At 41.4% G+C, this 20,673-nt stretch overlaps 10 non-coding genes across 10 annotated transcripts; all 10 read left to right on the forward strand.

Moving 5' to 3' along the window:
• Positions 1-248: 248 nt before the first annotated feature.
• trnar-ccu lies at positions 249-321 on the forward strand. The gene has a single exon. It is a non-coding gene; the product is annotated as a tRNA-Arg (tRNA).
• Positions 322-2,831: 2,510 nt separating this feature from the next.
• Positions 2,832-2,904, forward strand: trnar-ccu. The gene has a single exon. It is a non-coding gene; the product is annotated as a tRNA-Arg (tRNA).
• A 2,092-nt stretch (positions 2,905-4,996) lies between these two features.
• trnar-ccu lies at positions 4,997-5,069 on the forward strand. Its single transcript has one exon. It is a non-coding gene; the product is annotated as a tRNA-Arg (tRNA).
• Positions 5,070-6,742: 1,673 nt separating this feature from the next.
• On the forward strand, positions 6,743-6,815 carry trnar-ccu. Its single transcript has one exon. It is a non-coding gene; the product is annotated as a tRNA-Arg (tRNA).
• Positions 6,816-7,161: 346 nt separating this feature from the next.
• On the forward strand, positions 7,162-7,234 carry trnar-ccu. Its single transcript has one exon. It is a non-coding gene; the product is annotated as a tRNA-Arg (tRNA).
• Positions 7,235-8,629: 1,395 nt separating this feature from the next.
• trnar-ccu lies at positions 8,630-8,702 on the forward strand. Its single transcript has one exon. It is a non-coding gene; the product is annotated as a tRNA-Arg (tRNA).
• Positions 8,703-10,095: 1,393 nt separating this feature from the next.
• trnar-ccu lies at positions 10,096-10,168 on the forward strand. Its single transcript has one exon. It is a non-coding gene; the product is annotated as a tRNA-Arg (tRNA).
• Positions 10,169-14,759: 4,591 nt separating this feature from the next.
• On the forward strand, positions 14,760-14,832 carry trnar-ccu. The gene has a single exon. It is a non-coding gene; the product is annotated as a tRNA-Arg (tRNA).
• A 1,065-nt stretch (positions 14,833-15,897) lies between these two features.
• trnar-ccu lies at positions 15,898-15,970 on the forward strand. The gene has a single exon. It is a non-coding gene; the product is annotated as a tRNA-Arg (tRNA).
• Positions 15,971-17,990: 2,020 nt separating this feature from the next.
• On the forward strand, positions 17,991-18,063 carry trnar-ccu. The gene has a single exon. It is a non-coding gene; the product is annotated as a tRNA-Arg (tRNA).
• Positions 18,064-20,673: the final 2,610 nt, after the last annotated feature.

The raw sequence follows: 20,673 nt of genomic DNA on the forward strand, positions 1-20,673 counted from the left end.
AACAAATATTTTTTTTAAATGCGTAGTTTCATTCCATGTGTAAGTGCCATTATACATTTTTTTTTACCTCTTCCATCAGTTCTTATTGGTCATATTGATTACAAAGATCCCCAGTGGCCTAAGACACTGGCCTCCTAAGCCATGGATTGTGAGGTTTAGTCTTTGCTGAAGTGGCTGAAAGCAGAGTTGTGCAGCGGATGCGTGCTGGGCCCATAACCAGTTCGTACTGGTTGGGAAAGGTAGACATTGCTCCAGTGGCCTAATGGATAAGGCACTGGCCTCCTAAGCCAGAAATTGTGGGTTCAAGTCCCATCTGGGGTGGTCGGAAACATTGTGGCCCCAGCAGAAGCGTGCTAGGTCCATTACCCAGTGGTCGATGGATCGAAAACATTTTCTGCTAACCATAGCATTTAAGTGCCAACAAATAATTTTTTTTAAATGCGTAGTTTCATTCCATGTGTAAGTGCCATTATACATTTTTTTTTACCTCTTCCATCAGTTCGTATTGGTCATATTGATTACAAAGATCCCCAGTGGCCTAAGACACTGGCCTCCTAAGCCATGGATTGTGAGGTTTAGTCTTTGCTGAAGTGGCTGAAAGCAGAGTTGTGCAGCGGATGCGTGCTGGGCCCATAACCAGTTCGTACTGGTTGGGAAAGGTAGACATTGCCCCAGTGTCCTAATGGGATAAGGCACTGGCCTCATAAGCCAGGAATTGTGGGTTCAAGTCCCATCTGGGGTTGTCGGAAACATTGTGGCTCAGCAGAAGCGTGCTTGGTCCATTGCCCAGTGGTCGATGGATCAAAAACATTTTCTGCTAACCATAGCATTTAAGTGCCAAAATTTTTTTTTTTTTAAAAGCGTAGTTTCATTCCATGTGTAAGTGCCATTATACATTTTTTTTACCTCTTCCATCAGTTCGTATTGGTCATATCGATTAGACACTGGCCTCCTAAGCCATGGATTGTGAGGTTTAGTCTTTGCTGAAGTGGCTGAAAGCAGAGTTGTGCAGCGGATGCCTGCTGGGTCCATAACCCAGAGGTTGATGGATCAAAAACATTTTCTGCTAACCAGCCTTTTTATAGCATTTAAGTGCGAACAAATATTTTTTTAAAATGCGTAGTTTCATTCCATGTGTAAGTGCCATTATACATTTTTTTTTACCTCTTCCATCAGTTCGTATTGGTCATATCGATTAGACACTGGCCTCCTAAGCCATGGATTGTGAGGTTTAGTCTTTGCTGAAGTGGCTGAAAGCAGAGTTGTGCAGCGGATGCGTGCTGGGCCCATAACCCAGAGGTTGATGGATCGAAAACATTTTCTGCTAACCAGCTTTTATAGCATTTAAGTGCAAACAAATATTTTTTTAAATGCGTAGTTTCATTCCATGTGTAAGTGCCATTATAAAAAAAATTTTTACCTCTTCCATCAGTTCGTATTGGTCATATTGATTACAAAGATCCCCAGTGGCCTAAGACACTGGCCTCCTAAGCCATGGATTGTGAGGTTTAGTCTTTGCTGAAGTGGCTGAAAGCAGAGTTGTGCAGCGGATGCGTGCTGGGCCCATAACCCAGAGGTTGATGGATCGAAAACATTTTCTGCTAACCAGCTTTTATAGCATTTAAGTGCAAACAAATATTTTTTTTAAATGCGTAGTTTCATTCCATGTGTAAGTGCCATTATACATTTTTTTTTACCTCTTCCATCAGTTCGTATTGGTCATATCGATTAGACACTGGCCTCCTAAGCCATGGATTGTGAGGTTTAGTCTTTGCTGAAGTGGCTGAAAGCAGAGTTGTGCAGCGGATGCGTGCTGGGCCCATAACCCAGAGGTTGATGGATCGAAAACATTTTCTGCTAACCAGCTTTTTATAGCATTTAAGTGCAAACAAATATTTTTTTTAAATGCGTAGTTTCATTCCATGTGTAAGTGCCATTATAAAAAATTTTTTTACCTCTTCCATCAGTTCGTATTGGTCATATTGATTACAAAGATCCCCAGTGGCCTAAGACACTGGCCTCCTAAGCATGGATTGTGAGGTTTAGTCTTTGCTGAAGTGGCTGAAAGCAGAGTTGTGCAGCGGATGCGTGCTGGGCCCATAACCCAGAGGTTGATGGATCGAAAACATTTTCTGCTAACCAGCTTTTTATAGCATTTAAGTGCAAACAAATATTTTTTTTAAATGCGTAGTTTCATTCCATGTGTAAGTGCCATTATACATTTTTTTTTACCTCTTCCATCAGTTCTTATTGGTCATATTGATTACAAAGATCCCCAGTGGCCTAAGACACTGGCCTCCTAAGCCATGGATTGTGAGGTTTAGTCTTTGCTGAAGTGGCTGAAAGCAGAGTTGTGCAGCGGATGCGTGCTGGGCCCATAACCAGTTCGTACTGGTTGGGAAAGGTAGACATTGCTCCAGTGGCCTAATGGATTAGGCACTGGCCTCCTAAGCCAGAAATTGTGGGTTCAAGTCCCATCTGGGGTCGTCGGAAACATTGTGGCCCAGCAGAAGCGTGCTAGGTCCATTACCCAGTGGTCGATGGATCGAAAACATTTTCTGCTAACCATAGCATTTAAGTGCCAACAAATATTTTTTTTAAATGCGTAGTTTCATTCCATGTGTAAGTGCCATTATACATTTTTTTTTACCTCTTCCATCAGTTTGTATTGGTCATATTGATTACAAAGATCCCCAGTGGCCTAAGACACTGGCCTCCTAAGCCATGGATTGTGAGGTTTAGTCTTTGCTGAAGTGGCTGAAAGCAGAGTTGTGCAGCGGATGCGTGCTGGGCTCATAACCAGTTCGTACTGGTTGGGAAAGGTAGACATTGCCCCAGTGGCCTAATGGATAAGGCACTGGCCTCCTAAGCCAGGAATTGTGGGTTCAAGTCCCATCTGGGGTTGTTGGAAACATTGTGGCTCAGCAGAAGCGTGCTTGGTCCATTACCCAGTGGTCGATGGATCAAAAACATTTTCTGCTAACCATAGCATTTAAGTGCCAAATTTTTTTTTTTTTTAAAAGCGTAGTTTCATTCCATGTGTAAGTGCCATTATACATTTTTTTTTACCTCTTCCATCAGTTCGTATTGGTCATATCGATTAGACACTGGCCTCCTAAGCCATGGATTGTGAGGTTTAGTCTTTGCTGAAGTGGCTGAAAGCAGAGTTGTGCAGCGGATGCCTGCTGGGTCCATAACCCAGAGGTTGATGGATCAAAAACATTTTCTGCTAACCAGCTTTTTATAGCATTTAAGTGCAAACAAATATTTTTTTTAAATGCGTAGTTTCATTCCATGTGTAAGTGCCATTATAAAAAAATTTTTACCTCTTCCATCAGTTCGTATTGGTCATATTGATTACAAAGATCCCCAGTGGCCTAAGACACTGGCCTCCTAAGCCATGGATTGTGAGGTTTAGTCTTTGCTGAAGTGGCTGAAAGCAGAGTTGTGCAGCGGATGCGTGCTGGGCCCATAACCCAGAGGTTGATGGATCGAAAACATTTTCTGCTAACCAGCTTTTTATAGCATTTAAGTGCAAACAAATATTTTTTTTAAATGCGTAGTTTCATTCCATGTGTAAGTGCCATTATACATTTTTTTTTACCTCTTCCATCAGTTCGTATTGGTCATATCGATTAGACACTGGCCTCCTAAGCCATGGATTGTGAGGTTTAGTCTTTGCTGAAGTGGCTGAAAGCAGAGTTGTGCAGCGGATGCGTGCTGGGCCCATAACCCAGAGGTTGATGGATCGAAAACATTTTCTGCTAACCAGCTTTTTATAGCATTTAAGTGCAAACAAATATTTTTTTTAAATGCGTAGTTTCATTCCATGTGTAAGTGCCATTATAAAAAAAATTTTTACCTCTTCCATCAGTTCGTATTGGTCATATTGATTACAAAGATCCCCAGTGGCCTAAGACACTGGCCTCCTAAGCCATGGATTGTGAGGTTTAGTCTTTGCTGAAGTGGCTGAAAGCAGAGTTGTGCAGCGGATGCGTGCTGGGCCCATAACCCAGAGGTTGATGGATCGAAAACATTTTCTGCTAACCAGCTTTTTATAGCATTTAAGTGCAAACAAATATTTTTTTAAATGCGTAGTTTCATTCCATGTGTAAGTGCCATTATACATTTTTTTTTACCTCTTCCATCAGTTCGTATTGGTCATATCGATTAGACACTGGCCTCCTAAGCCATGGATTGTGAGGTTTAGTCTTTGCTGAAGTGGCTGAAAGCAGAGTTGTGCAGCGGATGCGTGCTGGGCCCATAACCCAGAGGTTGATGGATCGAAAACATTTTCTGCTAACCAGCTTTTTATAGCATTTAAGTGCAAACAAATATTTTTTTTAAATGCGTAGTTTCATTCCATGTGTAAGTGCCATTATACATTTTTTTTTACCTCTTCCATCAGTTCTTATTGGTCATATTGATTACAAAGATCCCCAGTGGCCTAAGACACTGGCCTCCTAAGCCATGGATTGTGAGGTTTAGTCTTTGCTGAAGTGGCTGAAAGCAGAGTTGTGCAGCGGATGCGTGCTGGGCCCATAACCAGTTCGTACTGGTTGGGAAAGGTAGACATTGCTCCAGTGGCCTAATGGATTAGGCACTGGCCTCCTAAGCCAGAAATTGTGGGTTCAAGTCCCATCTGGGGTCGTCGGAAACATTGTGGCCCAGCAGAAGCGTGCTAGGTCCATTACCCAGTGGTCGATGGATCGAAAACATTTTCTGCTAACCATAGCATTTAAGTGCCAACAAATATTTTTTTTTAAATGCGTAGTTTCATTCCATGTGTAAGTGCCATTATACATTTTTTTTTACCTCTTCCATCAGTTTGTATTGGTCATATTGATTACAAAGATCCCCAGTGGCCTAAGACACTGGCCTCCTAAGCCATGGATTGTGAGGTTTAGTCTTTGCTGAAGTGGCTGAAAGCAGAGTTGTGCAGCGGATGCGTGCTGGGCTCATAACCAGTTCGTACTGGTTGGGAAAGGTAGACATTGCCCCAGTGGCCTAATGGATAAGGCACTGGCCTCCTAAGCCAGGAATTGTGGGTTCAAGTCCCATCTGGGGTTGTTGGAAACATTGTGGCTCAGCAGAAGCGTGCTTGGTCCATTACCCAGTGGTCGATGGATCAAAAACATTTTCTGCTAACCATAGCATTTAAGTGCCAAATTTTTTTTTTTTTAAAAGCGTAGTTTCATTCCATGTGTAAGTGCCATTATACATTTTTTTTTACCTCTTCCATCAGTTCGTATTGGTCATATCGATTAGACACTGGCCTCCTAAGCCATGGATTGTGAGGTTTAGTCTTTGCTGAAGTGGCTGAAAGCAGAGTTGTGCAGCGGATGCCTGCTGGGTCCATAACCCAGAGGTTGATGGATCAAAAACATTTTCTGCTAACCAGCTTTTTATAGCATTTAAGTGCAAACAAATATTTTTTTTAAATGCGTAGTTTCATTCCATGTGTAAGTGCCATTATAAAAAAATTTTTTACCTCTTCCATCAGTTCGTATTGGTCATATTGATTACAAAGATCCCCAGTGGCCTAAGACACTGGCCTCCTAAGCCATGGATTGTGAGGTTTAGTCTTTGCTGAAGTGGCTGAAAGCAGAGTTGTGCAGCGGATGCGTGCTGGGCCCATAACCCAGAGGTTGATGGATCGAAAACATTTCTGCTAACCAGCTTTTTATAGCATTTAAGTGCAAACAAATATTTTTTTTAAATGCGTAGTTTCATTCCATGTGTAAGTGCCATTATACATTTTTTTTTACCTCTTCCATCAGTTCGTATTGGTCATATCGATTAGACACTGGCCTCCTAAGCCATGGATTGTGAGGTTTAGTCTTTGCTGAAGTGGCTGAAAGCAGAGTTGTGCAGCGGATGCCTGCTGGGTCCATAACCCAGAGGTTGATGGATCAAAAACATTTTCTGCTAACCAGCTTTTTATAGCATTTAAGTGCAAACAAATATTTTTTTTAAATGCGTAGTTTCATTCCATGTGTAAGTGCCATTATAAAAAAAATTTTTACCTCTTCCATCAGTTCGTATTGGTCATATTGATTACAAAGATCCCCAGTGGCCTAAGACACTGGCCTCCTAAGCCATGGATTGTGAGGTTTAGTCTTTGCTGAAGTGGCTGAAAGCAGAGTTGTGCAGCGGATGCGTGCTGGGCCCATAACCCAGAGGTTGATGGATCGAAAACATTTTCTGCTAACCAGCTTTTTATAGCATTTAAGTGCAAACAAATATTTTTTTTAAATGCGTAGTTTCATTCCATGTGTAAGTGCCATTATACATTTTTTTTTACCTCTTCCATCAGTTCGTATTGGTCATATCGATTAGACACTGGCCTCCTAAGCCATGGATTGTGAGGTTTAGTCTTTGCTGAAGTGGCTGAAAGCAGAGTTGTGCAGCGGATGCGTGCTGGGCCCATAACCCAGAGGTTGATGGATCGAAAACATTTTCTGCTAACCAGCTTTTTATAGCATTTAAGTGCAAAAAAATATTTTTTTTAAATGCGTAGTTTCATTCCATGTGTAAGTGCCATTATACATTTTTTTTTACCTCTTCCATCAGTTCTTATTGGTCATATTGATTACAAAGATCCCCAGTGGCCTAAGACACTGGCCTCCTAAGCCATGGATTGTGAGGTTTAGTCTTTGCTGAAGTGGCTGAAAGCAGAGTTGTGCAGCGGATGCGTGCTGGGCCCATAACCAGTTCGTACTGGTTGGGAAAGGTAGACATTGCTCCAGTGGCCTAATGGATAAGGCACTGGCCTCCTAAGCCAGAAATTGTGGGTTCAAGTCCCATCTGGGGTCGTCGGAAACATTGTGGCCCAGCAGAAGCGTGCTAGGTCCATTACCCAGTGGTCGATGGATCGAAAACATTTTCTGCTAACCATAGCATTTAAGTGCCAACAAATATTTTTTTTTAAATGCGTAGTTTCATTCCATGTGTAAGTGCCATTATACATTTTTTTTTACCTCTTCCATCAGTTCGTATTGGTCATATTGATTACAAAGATCCCCAGTGGCCTAAGACACTGGCCTCCTAAGCCATGGATTGTGAGGTTTAGTCTTTGCTGAAGTGGCTGAAAGCAGAGTTGTGCAGCGGATGCGTGCTGGGCCCATAACCAGTTCGTACTGGTTGGGAAAGGTAGACATTGCCCCAGTGGCCTAATGGATAAGGCACTGGCCTCCTAAGCCAGGAATTGTGGGTTCAAGTCCCATCTGGGGTTGTTGGAAACATTGTGGCTCAGCAGAAGCGTGCTTGGTCCATTACCCAGTGGTCGATGGATCAAAAACATTTTCTGCTAACCATAGCATTTAAGTGCCAAAATTTTTTTTTTTTAAAAGCGTAGTTTCATTCCATGTGTAAGTGCCATTATACATTTTTTTTTACCTCTTCCATCAGTTCGTATTGGTCATATCGATTAGACACTGGCCTCCTAAGCCATGGATTGTGAGGTTTAGTCTTTGCTGAAGTGGCTGAAAGCAGAGTTGTGCAGCGGATGCCTGCTGGGTCCATAACCCAGAGGTTGATGGATCAAAAACATTTTCTGCTAACCAGCTTTTTATAGCATTTAAGTGCGAACAAATATTTTTTTTAAATGCGTAGTTTCATTCCATGTGTAAGTGCCATTATACATTTTTTTTTACCTCTTCCATCAGTTCGTATTGGTCATATCGATTAGACACTGGCCTCCTAAGCCATGGATTGTGAGGTTTAGTCTTTGCTGAAGTGGCTGAAAGCAGAGTTGTGCAGCGGATGCCTGCTGGGTCCATAACCCAGAGGTTGATGGATCAAAAACATTTTCTGCTAACCAGCTTTTTATAGCATTTAAGTGCAAACAAATATTTTTTTTAAATGCGTAGTTTCATTCCATGTGTAAGTGTCATTATAAAAAATTTTTTTACCTCTTCCATCAGTTCGTATTGGTCATATTGATTACAAAGATCCCCAGTGGCCTAAGACACTGGCCTCCTAAGCCATGGATTGTGAGGTTTAGTCTTTGCTGAAGTGGCTGAAAGCAGAGTTGTGCAGCGGATGCGTGCTGGGCCCATAACCCAGAGGTTGATGGATCGAAAACATTTTCTGCTAACCAGCTTTTTATAGCATTTAAGTGCAAAGAAATATTTTTTTTAAATGCGTAGTTTCATTCCATGTGTAAGTGCCATTATACATTTTTTTTTACCTCTTCCATCAGTTCGTATTGGTCATATCGATTAGACACTGGCCTCCTAAGCCATGGATTGTGAGGTTTAGTCTTTGCTGAAGTGGCTGAAAGCAGAGTTGTGCAGCGGATGCGTGCTGGGCCCATAACCCAGAGGTTGATGGATCGAAAACATTTTCTGCTAACCAGCTTTTTATAGCATTTAAGTGCAAAAAAATATTTTTTTTAAATGCGTAGTTTCATTCCATGTGTAAGTGCCATTATACATTTTTTTTTACCTCTTCCATCAGTTCTTATTGGTCATATTGATTACAAAGATCCCCAGTGGCCTAAGACACTGGCCTCCTAAGCCATGGATTGTGAGGTTTAGTCTTTGCTGAAGTGGCTGAAAGCAGAGTTGTGCAGCGGATGCGTGCTGGGCCCATAACCAGTTCGTACTGGTTGGGAAAGGTAGACATTGCTCCAGTGGCCTAATGGATAAGGCACTGGCCTCCTAAGCCAGGAATTGTGGGTTCAAGTCCCATCTGGGGTTGTTGGAAACATTGTGGCTCAGCAGAAGCGTGCTTGGTCCATTACCCAGTGGTCGATGGATCAAAAACATTTTCTGCTAACCATAGCATTTAAGTGCCAAAATTTTTTTTTTTAAAAGCGTAGTTTCATTCCATGTGTAAGTGCCATTATACATTTTTTTTTACCTCTTCCATCAGTTCGTATTGGTCATATCGATTAGACACTGGCCTCCTAAGCCATGGATTGTGAGGTTTAGTCTTTGCTGAAGTGGCTGAAAGCAGAGTTGTGCAGCGGATGCCTGCTGGGTCCATAACCCAGAGGTTGATGGATCAAAAACATTTTCTGCTAACCAGCTTTTTATAGCATTTAAGTGCGAACAAATATTTTTTTAAAATGCGTAGTTTCATTCCATGTGTAAGTGCCATTATACATTTTTTTTACCTCTTCCATCAGTTCGTATTGGTCATATCGATTAGACACTGGCCTCCTAAGCCATGGATTGTGAGGTTTAGTCTTTGCTGAAGTGGCTGAAAGCAGAGTTGTGCAGCGGATGCGTGCTGGGCCCATAACCCAGAGGTTGATGGATCGAAAACATTTTCTGCTAACCAGCTTTTTATAGCATTTAAGTGCAAACAAATATTTTTTTTAAATGCGTAGTTTCATTCCATGTGTAAGTGCCATTATAAAAAAAAAATTTACCTCTTCCATCAGTTCGTATTGGTCATATTGATTACAAAGATCCCCAGTGGCCTAAGACACTGGCCTCCTAAGCCATGGATTGTGAGGTTTAGTCTTTGCTGAAGTGGCTGAAAGCAGAGTTGTGCAGCGGATGCGTGCTGGGCCCATAACCCAGAGGTTGATGGATCGAAAACATTTTCTGCTAACCAGCTTTTTATAGCATTTAAGTGCAAACAAATATTTTTTTTAAATGCGTAGTTTCATTCCATGTGTAAGTGCCATTATACATTTTTTTTTACCTCTTCCATCAGTTCGTATTGGTCATATCGATTAGACACTGGCCTCCTAAGCCATGGATTGTGAGGTTTAGTCTTTGCTGAAGTGGCTGAAAGCAGAGTTGTGCAGCGGATGCGTGCTGGGCCCATAACCCAGAGGTTGATGGATCGAAAACATTTTCTGCTAACCAGCTTTTTATAGCATTTAAGTGCAAACAAATATTTTTTTTAAATGCGTAGTTTCATTCCATGTGTAAGTGCCATTATACATTTTTTTTTACCTCTTCCATCAGTTCTTATTGGTCATATTGATTACAAAGATCCCCAGTGGCCTAAGACACTGGCCTCCTAAGCCATGGATTGTGAGGTTTAGTCTTTGCTGAAGTGGCTGAAAGCAGAGTTGTGCAGCGGATGCGTGCTGGGCCCATAACCAGTTCGTACTGGTTGGGAAAGGTAGACATTGCTCCAGTGGCCTAATGGATAAGGCACTGGCCTCCTAAGCCAGAAATTGTGGGTTCAAGTCCCATCTGGGGTGGTCGGAAACATTGTGGCCCAGCAGAAGCGTGCTAGGTCCATTACCCAGTGGTCGATGGATCAAAAACATTTTCTGCTAACCATAGCATTTAAGTGCCAACAAATATTTTTTTTTAAATGCGTAGTTTCCTTCCATGTGTAAGTGCCATTATACATTTTTTTTTACCTCTTCCATCAGTTCGTATTGGTCATATTGATTACAAAGATCCCCAGTGGCCTAAGACACTGGCCTCCTAAGCCATGGATTGTGAGGTTTAGTCTTTGCTGAAGTGGCTGAAAGCAGAGTTGTGCAGCGGATGCGTGCTGGGCCCATAACCCAGAGGTTGATGGATCGAAAACATTTTCTGCTAACCAGCTTTTTATAGCATTTAAGTGCAAACAAATATTTTTTTTAAATGCGTAGTTTCATTCCATGTGTAAGTGCCATTATACATTTTTTTTTACCTCTTCCATCAGTTCGTATTGGTCATATTGATTACAAAGATCCCCAGTGGCCTAAGACACTGGCCTCCTAAGCCATGGATTGTGAGGTTTAGTCTTTGCTGAAGTGGCTGAAAGCAGAGTTGTGCAGCGGATGCGTGCTGGGCCCATAACCCAGAGGTTGATGGATCGAAAACATTTTCTGCTAACCAGCTTTTTATAGCATTTAAGTGCAAACAAATATTTTTAAAATGCGTAGTTTCATTCCATGTGTAAGTGCCATTATACATTTTTTTTTACCTCTTCCATCAGTTCGTATTGGTCATATTGATTACAAAGATCCCCAGTGGCCTAAGACACTGGCCTCCTAAGCCATGGATTGTGAGGTTTAGTCTTTGCTGAAGTGGCTGAAAGCAGAGATGTGCAGCGGATGCGTGCTGGGCCCATAACCCAGAGGTTGATGGATCGAAAACATTTTCTGCTAACCAGCTTTTTATAGCATTTAAGTTCAAACAAATATTTTTTTTAAATGCGTAGTTTCATTCCATGTGTAAGTGCCATTATACTTTTTTTTTTTAACCATAGCATTTAAGTGCCAAAATTTTTTTTTTTTTAAAAGCGTAGTTTCATTCCATGTGTAAGTGCCATTATAAATTTTTTTTTACCTCTTCCATCAGTTCGTATTGGTCATATCGATTAGACACTGGCCTCCTAAGCCATGGATTGTGAGGTTTAGTCTTTGCTGAAGTGGCTGAAAGCAGAGTTGTGCAGCGGATGCGTGCTGGGTCCATAACCCAGAGGTTGATGGATCAAAAACATTTTCTGCTAACCAGCTTTTTATAGCATTTAAGTGCGAACAAATATTTTTTTTAAATGCGTAGTTTCATTCCATGTGTAAGTACCATTATACATTTTTTTTTTACGTCTTCCATCAGTTCGTATTGGTCATATTGATTACAAAGATCCCCAGTGGCCTAAGACACTGGCCTCCTAAGCCATGGATTGTGAGGTTTAGTCTTTGCTGAAGTGGCTGAAGGCAGAGTTGTGCAGAGGATGCGTGCTGGGCCCATAACCCAGAGGTTGATGGATCGAAAACATTTTCTGCTAACCAGCTTTTTATAGCATTTAAGTTCGAACAAATATTTTTTTAAAATGCGTAGTTTCATTCCATGTGTAAGTGCCATTATACTTTTTTTTTTTTACCTCTTCCATCAGTTCGTATTGGTCATATTGATTACAAAGATCCCCAGTGGCCTAAGACACTGGCCTCCTAAGCCATGGATTGTGAGGTTTAGTCTTTGCTGAAGTGGCTGAAAGCAGAGTTGTGCAGCGGATGCGTGCTGGGCCCATAACCCAGAGGTTGATGGATCGAAAACATTTTCTGCTAACCAGCTTTTTATAGCATTTAAGTTCGAACAAATATTTTTTTTAAATGCGTAGTTTCATTCCATGTGTAGGTGCCATTATATATATATTTTTTTACCTCTTCCATCAGTTCGTATTGGTCATATTGATTACAAAGATCCCCAGTGGCCTAAGACACTGGCCTCCTAAGCCATGGATTGTGAGGTTTAGTCTTTGCTGAAGTGGCTGAAAGCAGAGTTGTGCAGCGGATGCGTGCTGGGCCCATAACCCAGAGGTTGATGGATCGAAAACATTTTCTGCTAACCAGCTTTTTATAGCATTTAAGTTCAAACAAATATTTTTTTTAAATGCGTAGTTTCATTCCATGTGTAGGTGCCATTATACTTTTTTTTTTACCTCTTCCATCAGTTCGTATTGGTCATATTGATTACAAAGATCCCCAGTGGCCTAAGACACTGGCCTCCTAAGCCATGGATTGTGAGGTTTAGTCTTTGCTGAAGTGGCTGAAAGCAGAGTTGTGCAGCGGATGCGTGCTGGGCCCATAACCCAGAGGTTGATGGATCGAAAACATTTTCTGCTAACCAGCTTTTTATAGCATTTAAGTGCAAACAAATATTTTTAAAATGCGTAGTTTCATTCCATGTGTAAGTGCCATTATACATTTTTTTTTACCTCTTCCATCAGTTCGTATTGGTCATATTGATTACAAAGATCCCCAGTGGCCTAAGACACTGGCCTCCTAAGCCATGGATTGTGAGGTTTAGTCTTTGCTGAAGTGGCTGAAAGCAGAGATGTGCAGCGGATGCGTGCTGGGCCCATAACCCAGAGGTTGATGGATCGAAAACATTTTCTGCTAACCAGCTTTTTATAGCATTTAAGTTCGAACAAATATTTTTTTTAAATGCGTAGTTTCATTCCATGTGTAAGTGCCATTATACTTTTTTTTTTTTACCTCTTCCATCAGTTCGTATTGGTCATATTGATTACAAAGATCCCCAGTGGCCTAAGACACTGGCCTCCTAAGCCATGGATTGTGAGGTTTAGTCTTTGCTGAAGTGGCTGAAAGCAGAGTTGTGCAGCGGATGCGTGCTGGGCCCATAACCCAGAGGTTGATGGATCGAAAACATTTTCTGCTAACCAGCTTTTTATAGCATTTAAGTTCAAACAAATATTTTTTTTAAATGCGTAGTTTCCTTCCATGTGTAAGTGCCATTATACATTTTTTGTTACCTCTTCCATCAGTTCATATTGGTCATATTGATTACAAAGATCCCCAGTGGCCTAAGACACTGACCTCCTAAGCCATGGATTGTGAGGTTTAGTCTTTGCTGAAGTGGCTGAAAGCAGAGTTGTGCAGCGGATGCGTGCTGGGCCCATAACCCAGAGGTTGATGGATCGAAAACATTTTCTGCTAACCAGCTTTTTATAGCATTTAAGTGCCAACAAATATTTTTTTTAAATGCGTAGTTTCATTCCATGTGTAGGTGCCATTATACATTTTTTTTTACCTCTTCCATCAGTTCGTATTGGTCATATTGATTACAAATATCCCCAGTGGCCTAAGACACTGGCCTCCTAAGCCATGGATTGTGAGGTTTAGTCTTTGCTGAAGTGGCTGAAAGCAGAGTTGTGCAGCGGATGCGTGCTGGGCCCATAACCCAGAGGTTTATGGATCGAAAACATTTTCTGCTAACCAGCTTTTTATAGCATTTAAGTGTGAACAAATATTTTTAAAAAATGCGTAGTTTCATTCCATGTGTAAGTGCCATTATACATTTTGTTTTTTACCTGTTACATCAGTTCGTATTGGTCATATTGATTACAAAGATCCCCAGTGGCTTAAGACACTGGCCTCCTAAGCCATGGATTGTGAGGTTTAGTCTTTGCTGAAGTGGCTGAAAGCAGAGTTTTGCAGCGGATGCGTGCTGGGCCCATAACCCAGAGGTTGATGGATCGAAAACATTTTCTGCTAACCAGCTTTTTATAGCATTTAAGTGCGAACAAATATTTTTAAAAAATGCGTAGTTTCATTCCATGTGTATGTGCCATTATACATTTTTTTTTTTACATCTTCCATCAGTTCGTATTGGTCATATTGATTACAAAGATCCCCAGTGGCCTAAGACACTGGCCTCCTAAGCCATGGATTGTGAGGTTTAGTCTTTGCTGAAGTGGCTGAAAGCAGAGTTGTGCAGCGGATGCATGCTGGGCCCATAACCCAGAGGTTGGTGGATCGAAAACATTTTCGGCTAACCAGCTTTTTATAGCATTTAAGTGCCAACAAATATTTTTTTAAAATGCGTAGTTTCATTCCATGTGTAAGTGCCATTATACATTTTTTTTTTACCTCTTCCATCTGTTCGTATTGGTCATATTGATTACAAATATCCCCAGTGGCCTAAGACACTGGCCTCCTAAGCCATGGATTGTGAGGTTTAGTCTTTGCTGAAGTGGCTGAAAGCAGAGTTGTGCAGCGGATGCGTGCTGGGCCCATAACCCAGAGGTTGATGGATCGAAAACATTTTCGGCTAACCAGCTTTTTATAGCATTTAAGTGTGAACAAATATTTTTTTTAAATGCGTAGTTTCATTCCATGTGTAAGTGCCATTATAAATTTTTTTTATACCTCTTACATCAGTTCGTATTGGTCATATTGATTACGAATATCCCCAGTGGCCTAAGACACTGGCCTCCTAAACCATGGATTGTGAGGTTTAGTCTTTGCTGAAGTGGCTGAAAGCAGAGTTGTGCAGCGGATGCATGCTGGGCCCATAACCAGTTCGTACTGGTTGTGAAACGTAGACAGTGCCCCAGTGGCCTAATGGATAAGGCACTGGCCTCCTAAGCCAGGAATTGTGGGTTCAAGTCCCATCTGGGGTGGTTGTAAACATTGTGGCCCAGCAGAAGCGTGCTGTGTCCATAACCCAGAGGTCGATGGATCGAAAACAATTTCGGCTAACCAGCTTTTTATAGCATTTAAGTGCGAACAAATATTTTTTTTAAATGCGTAGTTTCATTCCATGTTTAAGTGCCATAATACATTTTGTTTTTTACCTCTTCCATCAGTTCGTATTGGTCATATTGATTACAAAGACCCATTTTCGGCTAACCAGCTTTTTATAGCATTTAAGTGCAAACAAATATTTTTTTTAAATGCGTAGTTTCATTCCATGTGTAAGTGCCATTATACATTTTGTTTTTTACCTCTTCCATCAGTTCGTATTGGTCATATTGATTACAAATATCCCCAGTGGCCTAAGACACTGGCCTCCTAAACCATGGATTGTGAGGTTTAGTCTTTGCTGAAGTGGCTGAAAGCTGAGTTGTGCAGCGGATGCGTGCTGGGCCCATAACCCAGAGGTTGATGGATCGAAAACATTTTCTGCTAACCAGCTTTTTATAGCATTTAAGTGCAAACAAATATTTTTTTTAAATGCGTAGTTTCATTCCATGTTTAAGTGCCATTATACATTTTGTTTTTTACCTCTTACATCAGTTCGTATTGGTCATATTGAGTACAAAGACCCCCAGTGGCTTAAGACACTGGCCTCCTAAGCCATGGATTGTGAGGTTTAGTCTTTGCTGAAGTGGCTGAAAGCAGAGTTTTGCAGCGGATGCGTGCTGGGCCCATAACCCAGAGGTTGATGGATCGAAAACTTTTTCTGCTAACCAGCTTTTTATAGCATTTAAGTGCGAACAAATATTTTTAAAAAATGCGTAGTTTCATTCCATGTGTATGTGCCATTATACTTTTTTTTTTTTACATCTTCCATCAGTTCGTATTGGTCATATTGATTACAAAGATCCCCAGTGGCCTAAGACACTGGCCTCCTAAGCCATGGATTGTGAGGTTTAGTCTTTGCTGAAGTGGCTGAAAGCAGAGTTGTGCAGCGGATGCATGCTGGGCCCATAACCAGTTCGTACTGGTTGTGAAAGGTAGACAGTGCCCCAGTGGCCTAATGGATAAGGCACTGGCCTCCTAAGCCAGGAATTGTGGGTTCAAGTCCCAGCTGGGGTGGTTGAAAACATTGTGGCCCAGCAGATGCGTGCTGGGCCCATAACCCAGAGGTAGATGGATCGAAACCATTTTCGGCTAACCAGCTTTTTATAGCATTTAAGTGCCAACAAATATTTTTAAAAAATGCGTAGTTTCATTCCATGTGTAAGTGCCATTATACATTTTTTTTTAACCTCTTACATCAGTTCGTATTGGTCATATTGATTACAAAGATCCCCAGTGGCTTAAGACACTGGCCTCCTAAGCCATGGATTGTGAGGTTTAGTCTTTGCTGAAGTGGCTGAAAGCAGAGTTTTGCAGCGGATGCGTGCTGGGCCCATAACCCAGAGGTTGATGGATCGAAAACATTTTCGGCTAACCAGCTTTTTATAGCATTTAAGTGCGAACAAATATTTTTAAAAAATGCGTTGTTTCATTCCATGTGTAAGTGCCATTATACATTTTTTTTTTACCTCTTCCATCAGTTCGTATTGGTCATATTGATTACAAATATCCCCAGTGGCCTAAGACACTGGCCTAAGCCATGGATTGTGAGGTTTAGTCTTTGCTGAAGTGGCTGAAAGCAGAGTTGTGCAGCGGATGCGTGCTGGGCCCATAACCCAGAGGTTGATGGATCGAAAAATTTTCGGCTAACCAGCTTTTTATAGCATTTAAGTGCAAACAAATATTTTTTTTAAATGCGTAGTTTCATTCCATGTGTAAGTGCCATTATACATTTTGTTTTTTACCTCTTACATCAGTTCGTATTGGTCATATTGATTACAAAGACCCCCAGTGGCTTAAGACACTGGCCTCCTAAGCCATGGATTGTGAGGTTTAGTCTTTGCTGAAGTGGCTGAAAGCAGAGTTTTGCAGCGGATGCGTGCTGGGCCCATAACCCAGAGGTTGATGGATCGAAAACATTTTCGGCTAACCAGCTTTTTATAGCATTTAAGTGCGAACAAATATTTTTAAAAAATGCGTTGTTTCATTCCATGTGTAAGTGCCATTATACATTTTTTTTTTACCTCTTCCATCAGTTCGTATTGGTCATATTGATTACAAATATCCCCAGTGGCCTAAGACACTGGCCTAAGCCATGGATTGTGAGGTTTAGTCTTTGCTGAAGTGGCTGAAAGCAGAGTTGTGCAGCGGATGCGTGCTGGGCCCATAACCCAGAGGTTGATGGATCGAAAAATTTCCGGCTAACCAGCTTTTTATAGCATTTAAGTGCAAACAAATATTTTTTTTAAATGCGTAGTTTCATTCCATGTGTAAGTGCCATTATACATTTTGTTTTTTACCTCTTACATCAGTTCGTATTGGTCATATTGATTACAAAGACCCCCAGTGGCTTAAGACACTGGCCTCCTAAGCCTTGGATTGTGAGGTTTAGTCTTTGCTGAAGAAGCTGAAAGCAGAGTTTTGCAGCGGATGCGTGCTGGGCCCATAACCCAGAGGTTGATGGATCGAAAACATTTTCTGCTAACCAGCTTTTTATAGCATTTAAGTGCGAACAAATATTTTTAAAAAAAGCGTAGTTTCATTCCATGTGTATGTGCCATTATACATTTTTTTTTTACCTCTTCCATCAGTTCGTATTGGTCATATTGATTACAAATATCCCCAGTGGCCTAAGACACTGGCCTAAGCCATGGATTGTGAGGTTTAGTCTTTGCTGAAGTGGCTGAAAGCAGAGTTGTGCAGCGGATGCGTGCTGGGCCCATAACCCAGAGGTTGATGGATCGAAAACATTTTCGGCTAACCAGCTTTTTATAGCATTTAAGTGCAAACAAATATTTTTTTTAAATGCGTAGTTTCATTCCATGTGTAAGTGCCATTATACATTTTGTTTTTTACCTCTTACATCAGTTCGTATTGGTCATATTGATTACAAAGACCCCCAGTGGCTTAAGACACTGGCCTCCTAAGCCATGGATTGTGAGGTTTAGTCTTTGCTGAAGTGGCTGAAAGCAGAGTTGTGCAGCGGATGCATGCTGGGCCCATAACCAGTTCGTACTGGTTGTGAAAGGTAGACAGTGCCCCAGTGGCCTAATGGATAAGGCACTGGCCTCCTAAGCCAGGAATTGTGGGTTCAAGTCCCATCTGGGGTGGTTGAAAACATTGTGGCCCAGCAGATGCGTGCTGGGCCCATAACCCAGAGGTTGATGGATCGAAACCATTTTCGGCTAACCAGCTTTTTATAGCATTTAAGTGCCAACAAATATTTTTAAAAAATGCGTAGTTTCATTCCATGTGTAAGTGCCATTATACATTTTTTTTTAACCTCTTACATCAGTTCGTATTGGTCATATTGATTACAAAGATCCCCAGTGGCTTAAGACACTGGCCTCCTAAGCCATGGATTGTGAGGTTTAGTCTTTGCTGAAGTGGCTGAAAGCAGACTTTTGCAGCGGATGCGTGCTGGGCCCATAACCCAGGGGTTGATGGATCGAAAACATTTTCGGCTAACCAGCTTTTTATAGCATTTAAGTGCGAACAAATATTTTTAAAAAATGCGTTGTTTCATTCCATGTGTAAGTGCCATTATACATTTTTTTTTTACCTCTTCCATCAGTTCGTATTGGTCATATTGATTACAAATATCCCCAGTGGCCTAAGACACTGGCCTAAGCCATGGATTGTGAGGTTTAGTCTTTGCTGAAGTGGCTGAAAGCAGAGTTGTGCAGCGGATGCGTGCTGGGCCCATAACCCAGAGGTTGATGGATCGAAAACATTTTCGGCTAACCAGCTTTTTATAGCATTTAAGTGCAAACAAATATTTTTTTTAAATGCGTAGTTTCATTCCATGTGTAAGTGCCATTATACATTTTGTTTTTTACCTCTTACATCAGTTCGTATTGGTCATATTGATTACAAAGACCCCCAGTGGCTTAAGACACTGGCCTCCTAAGCCATGGATTGTGAGGTTTAGTCTTTAATGAAGAAGCTGAAAGCAGAGTTTTGCAGCGGATGCGTGCTGGGCCCATAACCCAGAGGTTGATGGATCGAAAACATTTTCTGCTAACCAGCTTTTTATAGCATTTAAGTGCGAACAAATATTTTTAAAAAAAGCGTAGTTTCATTCCATGTGTATGTGCCATTATACATTTTTTTTTTACATCTTCCATCAGTTCGTATTGGTCATATTGATTACAAAGATCCCCAGTGGCCTAAGACACTGGCCTCCTAAGCCATGGATTGTGAGGTTTAGTCTTTGCTGAAGTGGCTGAAAGCAGAGTTGTGCAGCGGATGCATGCTGGGCCCATAACCAGTTCGTACTGGTTGTGAAAGGTAGACAGTGCCCCAGTGGCCTAATGGATAAGGCACTGGCCTCCTAAGCCAGGAATTGTGGGAATTGTGGGTGGTTGGAAACATTGTGGCCCAGCAGATGCGTGCTGGGCCCATAACCCATGGATCGAAACCATTTTCGGCTAACCTGCTTTTTATAGCATTTAAGTGCCAACAAATATTTTTAAAAAATGCGTAGTTTCATTCCATGTGTAAGTGCCATTATACATTTTTTTTTAACCTCTTACATCAGTTCGTATTGGTCATATTGATTACAAAGATCCCCAGTGGCTTAAGACACTGGCCTCCTAAGCCATGGATTGTGAGGTTTAGTCTTTGCTGAAGTGGCTGAAAGCAGAGTTTTGCAGCGGATGCGTGCTGGAACCATAACCCAGAGGTTGATGGATCGAAACCATTTTCGGCTAACCAGCTTTTTATAGCATTTAAGTGCCAACAAATATTTTTTAAAAATGCGTAGTTTCATTCCATGTGTAAGTGCCATTATACATTTTTTTTAACCTCTTACATCAGTTCGTATTGGTCATATTGATTACAAAGATCCCCAGTGGCTTAAGACACTGGCCTCCTAAGCCATGGATTGTGAGGTTTAGTCTTTGCTGAAGTGGCTGAAAGCAGAGTTTTGCAGCGGATGCGTGCTGGGCCCATAACCCAGAGGTTGATGGATCGAAAACATTTTCGGCTAACCAGCTTTTTATAGCATTTAAGTGCGAACAAATATTTTTAAAAAATGCGTTGTTTCATTCCATGTGTAAGTGCCATTATACATTTTTTTTTTACCTCTTCCATCAGTTCGTATTGGTCATATTGATTACAAATATCCCCAGTGGCCTAAGACACTGGCCTCCTAAGCCATGGATTGTGAGGTTTCGTCTTTGCTGAAGTGGCTGAAAGCAGAGTTGTGCAGCGGATGCGTGCTGGGCCCATAACCCAGAGGTTGATGGATCAAAAACATTTTCGGCTAACCAGCTTTTTATAGCATTTAAGTGCAAACAAATATTTTTTTTAAATGCGTAGTTTCATTCCATGTGTAAGTGCCATTATACATTTTGTTTTTTACCTCTTACATCAGTTCGTATTGGTCATATTGATTACAAAGACCCCCAGTGGCTTAAGACACTGGCCTCCTAAGCCATGGATTGTGAGGTTTAGTCTTTGCTGAAGTGGCTGAAAGCAGAGTTTTGCAGCGGATGCGTGCTGGGCCCATAACCCAGAGGTTGATGGATCGAAAACATTTTCTGCTAACCAGCTTTTTATAGCATTTAAGTGCGAACAAATATTTTTAAAAAATGCGTAGTTTCATTCCATGTGTATGTGCCATTATACATTTTTTTTTTTACATCTTCCATCAGTTCGTATTGGTCATATTGATTACAAAGATCCCCAGTGGCCTAAGACACTGGCCTCCTAAGCCA

This window comes from Oncorhynchus mykiss, unplaced genomic scaffold (assembly GCF_013265735.2).
Source record: "Oncorhynchus mykiss isolate Arlee unplaced genomic scaffold, USDA_OmykA_1.1 un_scaffold_348, whole genome shotgun sequence".
In the NCBI taxonomy this organism is placed as follows: Eukaryota; Metazoa; Chordata; class Actinopteri; order Salmoniformes; family Salmonidae; genus Oncorhynchus; species Oncorhynchus mykiss.